Below are 8,355 nucleotides of genomic sequence, written 5' to 3'. Positions count from 1 at the left end.
TTTCCTGTTTTTGCATTTGTTCCACTGACAAAATAACTTAAAAAAAAAGATGATTTAAAGAGAGAAATTTTTCCTCTGTCCAAATAGACTACAATTAGGAAGTCAAGGTCAGGTGTGCCAAATGCATGGTGTCAGAAAATAGGATCTCTCTATTTTGTTTCTTTATTCATATACTTTCTGTTTTCAAGATCACTTGATAGTTCCCTGGGCTGCTCAAGCATTACAAACAAGAAGAGGAAATGGGGAAATCTAAGACTTCTTAGATATTCTGGGATATTCTGCTGAGTTTTCTTGGCTGGCACCTGGGCACATGACCACAGCTGACTACAAAAGAAGTTGAAAAATGTCATTTTGGGGGGACAAGACAATCACTTTTTAAAACTGCAGTGGGAATCATCGTTGTTTCTAACACAAAATAATTGATTCTCAATAATGATGAATCAATTTAATCCCCCTGTTTTGTGTTAAAATTCTTCAGAACAGAAACTAACCCCATTATTGCAAATTTATTTTCTATTGCTTTTACATAGTGTATTCAATAATATTAAAACATATTAAACTAGATAACATACCTTTGTTTTCCACTTCACCCACTTTTTTTGTATTATTCACCTAGAGTCATATTTTTGGCTCATTTTGTTTTGTTTTGTTTTGTTTTTGTATTTTTTTTTTATTTTTTAGGCCACACCTGGTGACACACTCAGTGGTTACTTCTGGTCATGTGCTCAGAAATCTTTTCTGGCTTGGGGGACGATATGGGATGCAGGGGATCAAACCGTGGTCCCTCCTAGGCTAGTGTGCAGGGCAGTGCGCCGCTTGTCGGACTTCTCGTTTTTGTTTTTGTTTTTATAGAAACCTCATTTACCTAATAAGGCCAATAACAAGTATCACATCATTAATACTACGTTGTCAGGGATGGAGAGATAATACAAAGGGTAAAGCATTTGCCTTGCATTTGGTTGACCCAGGTTTGACCCCCCTCTCCCCGCAATATGGTCCCTCTGAGCATCAGTAGGATTAGTTCATGAGTTCAGAGCCAGGAGTATTCTCTGACCATCTTCCAGTGTGGCCCCAAAACTAATACCAAAAGAAGAAAAAAAAAACCCTCTCACTTAGTTCCTACTTCTTTTTTTTTTAAATTAATATCTTTATTTAAACACCTTGATTACAAATATGATTGTAGTTGGATTTCAGTCATGTAAAGAACACCCCCTTTCAGCAGTGCAACATTCCCATCACCAATGTCCCAAATCTTCCTCCTCTCCACCCCTCCCCCGCCTGTACTCTAGACAGCTTTCTACTTCCCTCATTCATTCACATTATTATTATTATAGTTATCAATGTAGTTATTTCTCTAACTGCACTCTTTGTGGTGAGCTTCATGTCATGAGCTGAACCTTCTAGCCCTCCTCTCTTTTGTCTCTGGGAATTATTGTACAAATTATTTTATTTTTCTTAAAACCCATAGATGAATGAGACTATTCTGCATCTATCTCTATCCCTTTGACTTATTTCACTCAGCATAATAGATTCCATGTCTATCCATGTATAGGAAAATTTCATGACCTCATCTCTCTTGACAGCTGCATAATATTCCTTTGTGTATATGTACCACAGTTTCTTTAGCCATTCATCTGTTGAAGGACATCTTGGTTGTTTCAAAAGTCTGACTATTGTAAATAGCGCTGCAATGAATATAGGTGTGAGGAAGGAATTTTTGTATTGTATTTTTGTGTTCCTAGGGCATATCCCTAGGAGTGGAATAGCTGGATTGTATGGGAGCTCAATTTCCAGTTTTTGGAGGAATCTCCATATGGCTTTCCATAAAGGTTGAACTAGCAACATTCTCACAGCCCAAAAAACTCAGTGGTTACTCCTGACTATGCACTCAGAAATTGCGTCTGGCTTGGGGGACTATATGGGATTGAACCTAGGTCCATCTTGGGTCAGCTGCATGCAAGGCAAATGCTGTACTGCTGTACCACCACTCTGGCCCCTTGTTCCTACTTCTTAAACAGCACAATTTTTTCTTTTGTTTATCAAAATTATTGAAATGCATTGTAATCCAACATTAGAATATCACATTACTCCTGTAAGACTGACTTGCTTTGAAAGGAACAAGAATAATACTTTCTTGGCAGGGAAGATACCATGATCACAAAGGTGGTTTTCCCAGGGTGAGGCTTATCCATTGCACTCAGGATGTGCTAACCCTTGTGATTTCCACAAATGTGGGAAACTCGACTGCATAATTTGTAGTAGTGGGGGACTTCATTCGTGCTCTCCCCTGATTTGGTTGTCTGAATAAAAGCTAATCTCTTTTTTATTTTAAAAATTTATTTGTGAAATAAATGGAATAAAATCAAAGCTATTTTAATCCCTTCCCATTCTCTAATATCTAATCTCCTTTCTTAAAGGGAAACTGTCATTAACTTTTATATTTTCTAATTATCTTTATTTATTAGAAGTAGATTAGGGGAATTATTTTGACTTTCTGATATAAATAGTAAAATACCTATTTAATTATGCTCCCATCTTCTGAATATAGTTACCAACATTACTTCGAAGACTTCAAATTATGTACTAAAAACTGTTTTCCTCATTGTAGCAAAACTGTTCGTTTCATTTTGTTTTGGGGCCACACCCAGTGATGCTCAGGGGTTATTCCTGGTTTTACATTCAGGAATCATTTCTGGCAGGATTGAGGGGACCATATGGGATGCTGAGGATTGAAATCTGGTTGGTCATGTTCAAGGCAAGAACCCTGCCCACTTTACTATTTCTCCAGTCCACATATATAGGAGTTACTCACTCTCCACATTCCTTTAGCTTTTGTTGTTGTTGTTGTTGTTTATTTTTTTTAATTCTTGTAAAACATGGGGCTGGAGTAGGTATGGTGCTTGACTTGCACCTGGCTGACAGGGTTCAATTCCTGGCACCTCATATGGTCCCTGTAAGTCCTTCCAGGAGTGATCCCTGAGCTTAGAGCCAGAAGTAAGCCCTGGTGTGCCCCCACTACCACAAAAAAATCCATGTAGAAATACATGGGATAATAATGGTAGTGAAAGAGTACACTCCAAAATGGGAGTAAAGAATGTTGGCTTCCCTGGTACTACTGACTCCTTGAGAGTGGTAAACAGCAGGAAGATGCCACAAACTCTGACATAATTACAGCCAGCAAATCACATAGATGTGCTTCCTGAACTGTCTGCCACATATTGTACAGGCTCATCAGAGCTGCTGAGCAAATGGATTGACATGAATAGTTATATCCTTGATCATTTAAGTGGCCGGAATGTCTTCTCATTTACTGGCAGCTTCTCAAGCTCATCTAAATTCTCCAGACCATCTATTACAGAGGCTGCTTCTTCATCTAGTAGATGAAGAACTGAGAGCCATTGGTATTTGGGCCATTATTAGCCCCAAACACAATACCTCTGACATTGTGCTTTAGATATTTACTGTATTCATCCTTAAACTTCCTGCCCCAAATACTATTATTTCCTCTTTCAGTGCTTGTTGGGTCTCCTGTTTGAACCGTTAAACCCTTGATGTTTCCATGAGATACAGAGCCAGTGTAATAATTGCTGGCACAAAGAGCCAAGAAATTCTCACAGGCTTTAGGTGATCTATCACAGAAGACTTCAATTTTAAGACGCAATGTCAAGGACATTTTTCTTCTTGATAATTTCAGCCAATACTGTTACTTATCTTCTCACGGTATTCTAGACACAGTTGAAATCTAGTCTCTTAAACATCACCCTTCCTTGCTCAGCCCCACCGGAGCGAGGATAGTGGCTGTCACACCAACACCCAAGCCTCCTTTCGTTTTTGACTTTATCCCCAAAGCCTACCAGGAATATGGACAGAAAGTTGGGAGTAGCAGCAACTATGCTCTGGCATAGCTGAGAAGAAAGACAGAAAGATCTTAGCTTTTAATGAAATTGTTAAAAAAGTGTCACCAGCCCAGGACAAAGGTAAATACACTCATGCATCTTCTCAATTATTCTTACTCTTTGTTTTCTGTCACTTAAAATGACAATTTCTATCTGATAGATTATTTAGCCAACTTCAAGCCATGACTCTTGACTTCTTGTTATGTAAAATGAGGGAAAAAAGGAACTAATATTACTTTCCTGCATTCTCCTCTGCCAATTTCTCTCAGCTATATCATTATTTTGCTATCAGAGTTTATAACTCCTACATGCTGTTCTATTACGGTAATTAATTCTCCTAGGATTTGCCTTCAGAGTTAATCTAAAATTTGATAAATAATGAACAGCAATATAATTATGTAAATATCAGTCACAATTAGAACCTCATTTCATGATTGAACTGAGAGACAAAAATATAATTATAAGCCACAAAACTTGTATAGCTCAAAGAAGAATCTGTAATTATAGTCAAACATAGTCTTACAGTTCACTAAACCCTGTTTCATTTGGTTTATTTCATATTTGGACCATTATTTTTTTGTATGTTTTATTCCCTAAGGTTTTTAATCTTTAGTTTTCTTCTTATTAAAAAAAATCCTTCATCACTTCACTAATTTTAAGCCAGTTTCTTAATCAACTTCTTCATGTGATAGGTATATTTATTGAAAATGATTTACAAATTTACGGATAGAGATATATAAGTTCATTCTACTAAGATTAGCATATGACATGGCCTTCTTTTTATCCTACATTTAGGAATTTTTTTCTAAAATTATTTTAGCAAAAACACTTCAAAATTAAATTAATTTGCATATAAAACTTCAAACATTTTTCTAATTTTCATAAATATTCTTGTATGAATTATACATCCCTGACCTCTCTTATTTTTGATGTTAAGTCACGTTTATTTTCTCTTTTAATAATTATTTGTTTTGATCTTACTTGGAGATTTGTGTTTGTACTACAGGTATTTTCTTTCTTTGTCTTAGGTTTATGGACTTGTGATGTAAAATTTTGTTATAATAAGGTAGTTTTAATGTAAAGTTGGTGAAATCAACAACTCTTCTTTTTATGAACCTGTGTTTTACTATCCCAGCTGCAATTAAAAGTTACCTCTTTCAGGTCAAGTACTGATATTTTAGTGATTTATCACATAAATATCCAATGTAACCATAGGATATATATGAGAAAGAATGGCATGAAGAAAGTGAGAAGCCTAAATTTTCACATGTTTAAGATGAAAGAAATCAAGAAATATTTAGAAAGGTAGACACAAAAAGAAATCATTTGTTGGAAGAACATGGAAAGGCAGTGATGTTAACTATAGTCTTATAGAAATTTTGTTTAATCTTATAAATCTTAATGTAGCCTACAATATAAATTTGATAAAATTAAAGTCATGGTAAGAAGATAGTAATATACTTGTTTAAAGAAATTAAGCCAAGTTTTTAAGAAAAAAGTATACGTACACCAAGTTACAGGGAGAATAGCACTAAGTCATTGACAAGAAATTATAATAGAACTGAGTAGCTATAAAAAGCATATAGATTTCTTATATGGATTAATATAAAAACATTAAAAATATTTGAAAAATAAAAGGCAGTAATATTAAGAATAAAAAGGAGCTTTAACATTATCACACAGTAAGAAAGATTATCTGCAAAGGAACATGACAATTGGAACAGACCTCTGAATAAAATTAAAGTCAAAAAGGGGTCTAAAATTGCTGATATAAAATTTTATGCTGATGTAAAGTAAAATTTAAAAATTAATTTATTATAGGGACATTTCTAGACATTTGAAGCTTAAGAGTATATCAGTCAAAGATTTTTCACTAGCAGAAATATAGGGCACAGGAAAATGTGCGATATAAAGAGAGTCCAAATCCCAAAAATTAACTATATTTTTAATTTGTTTTAAATTTTAAAAATTTATTTAAATTATTTATTAGCTATTGGGCACATCCTGGCATAACTCAGGGGTTACTCCGGCTCTGCACTCAAAAATCACTCCTTACAGAATTGCGGGAACATGGGACGCTGGGGTTTGAACCTACTTCAGCCTGTGCAAGGTAAACGCTCTCCCTGCTGTGCTGTTACTCTGGCCCTCCCAAAACTAATTTTTTTTTTGGTTTGTTTTTGTTTTAGGGGCCACACCCGGTGACGCTCAGTGGTTACTCTGGCTATGTGCCTCAGAATCGCTCCTGGCTTGGGGACCCATATGGGACGCCGGGGGGATAGAACCCGCTTTTTATTCTAGGTCAGCTCGAGCAAGGCAAACTCCCTACCACTGGGCCACCGCTCCGGCCCTCCAAAACTAAGTTTTAACCCAATAATTACATTGAATATTAACCATAAAATCAAACAATTTTTTGGAAGTTTGAAAAATTATAAAACTAAAATTATAGACAAGAATAAATTACATTTCAATCAGAATGCTCTTGTTTTTATTCATTGCAGCTCTATTTACCATAGCAAGACTCTGGAAACAACCAAGATGCCCTTCAACAGACGAATGGCTAAAGAAACTGTGGTCACATATACACAACTGGAATATTATGCAGCTGTCAGGAGAGATGAAGTCATGAAATTTTCCTATATATGGATGTACATGGAATCTATTATGCTGAGTGAAATAAGTCAGAGAGAGAGAGAAAAACGCAGAATGGTCTCACTCATCTATGGGTTTTAAGAAAAATGAAAGACACCCTTGTAATAATATTTTCAGACACAAAAGAGAAAAGAGCTGGAAGTTCCAGCTCACCTCAGGAAGCCTCACCACAACAGAGTGATGAGTTTAGTTAGAGAAATAACTACATTTTGAACTGTCCCCTAATATTGAGAATGTATGAGGGAAATGGAGAGCCTGTTTAGGGTACAGGCGGCAAGGTTGGGTGGGGAGGAGGGAAGATGTGGGACTTGGGTGATGGGAAATGTTGCACTGGTGATGGGTGGTGTTCCTTTTATGACTGAAAACCCAAACACAATCATGTATGTAATCAAGGTGTTTAAATAAAAAAAAATTATGCATTAAAAAAAAAAAAGAAAGATCTCTTGTTTAACTTAAATTGTTTTTGGAGGACAGAAAATTCGAGACTTTTTACTTGTTTAATATATAAATACATTTATAAGAATTTCTTGTCTCTGTGCTCAGGTGTGACTTTTGTCAGTGCCACATATTTTGCCAGGAATTATTTTGAACCGATCTAAGATACATACAAGGAAAATACCTTAACCCTTAGTACTCCCTAGAACCCTAGGATTTTCTTTTTATTTAAAGTCTTGGTAATATGCCACTCGTATATTGCCTGCATTTTTCTTAATCCATTCATGGGAGCACTTTAAGTTGATTTAAGACTGTGGTTAATGTGAATAATGTTGCTATAAATTGGTAGTTACAAATACCTCTTCTGATAAATGGTTTTGTTCTATTGGAATATATACATATACATACAGTATATATACAGATACATTATATATTTAAATATATATATTACACACACAGAAGTGAGATTGTTGGATTACATTTTTAATTTGGTTTGCAGATTCTTAAGAATCCCCACATGCTGTCAATAGTAAACATATAGATTACAACCTACAACTTGTGCAAAGGGTTTCTTTGTCTCCATATCAAATTAATGTTCATTATATTTTGCCTTTTTTATAATACATATTCTAAAATGTGTGGGATACCTCACTATACATAGAATTTATATTTTCTGGGTATTAGTGACGTTGAGCATCTTTTCACATACCTGTGATCTATTTGTATTTCTTCTTAGGAAAAACTGTCAATTCAATCTGTGCCAATATTTTTTCTAAGGCTATTTGTTCCTTATATGAGTTCTTTGAAATATCTTGAGTAAACCTTTCTGCTGAACCACGGGACAGTCTAATTTTGTGAACTGTGGTCTTTGTAAAATAAGGAATACTTTCAGATGTTGCTCTATCAATTGGTCATCTAGAAGTTTTGAAAAGATTAATGTGGTCACACATTTTAGCACAGCATTGTCCTGAATTCTATATGTTGTCAATTTGGTAGGTGGCCTCATTTCATGATTGAACCTAAAGCTTGAGTTTTCAACGTTGAATCTGTTTTCCATCATAGTGCTCCTTAGGACATTTTTCTTTTCTCTGATCTAATTTTCTTGAATAAAATTTATTTGTAAAACATTCTTTCTGTTTTCATTGTATTTATTAAAATAAATTTACAAAGTTTTACAAAGTTGTTAATAATAAAGTTGTTTAGTATGTGTTTTCATTGTCTTTAGACTTTTTGTTTGATGGGAGAATTATAAATGTAGTCTAGAGATGAAAGGATTTTTATCATCATATTGATCTAAAGTAATTATTACTTTTAGTGGGGAAGGTTTGGGTCACACTGGCAGTGCCTAGTGATGGCTCTGTGTTCAGGTGCTAGG

At 35.0% G+C, this 8,355-nt stretch overlaps 1 non-coding gene and 1 pseudogene across 1 annotated transcript; one reads left to right on the top strand and one right to left on the bottom strand.

Moving 5' to 3' along the window:
* Window positions 1-2,126: 2,126 nt before the first annotated feature.
* Window positions 2,127-2,290, top strand: LOC126029137 (U1 spliceosomal RNA). Its single transcript, XR_007502794.1, has one exon. It is a non-coding gene; the product is annotated as a U1 spliceosomal RNA (small nuclear RNA).
* Window positions 2,291-3,082: 792 nt separating this feature from the next.
* On the bottom strand, window positions 3,083-3,673 carry LOC126009665 (peptidyl-prolyl cis-trans isomerase-like 3; annotated as a pseudogene).
* Window positions 3,674-8,355: the final 4,682 nt, after the last annotated feature.

This window comes from Suncus etruscus, chromosome 1, assembly GCF_024139225.1.
Source record: "Suncus etruscus isolate mSunEtr1 chromosome 1, mSunEtr1.pri.cur, whole genome shotgun sequence".
Classification (NCBI taxonomy): Eukaryota; Metazoa; Chordata; class Mammalia; order Eulipotyphla; family Soricidae; genus Suncus; species Suncus etruscus.
This window is presented reverse-complemented; position numbering and strand designations above follow the sequence as displayed.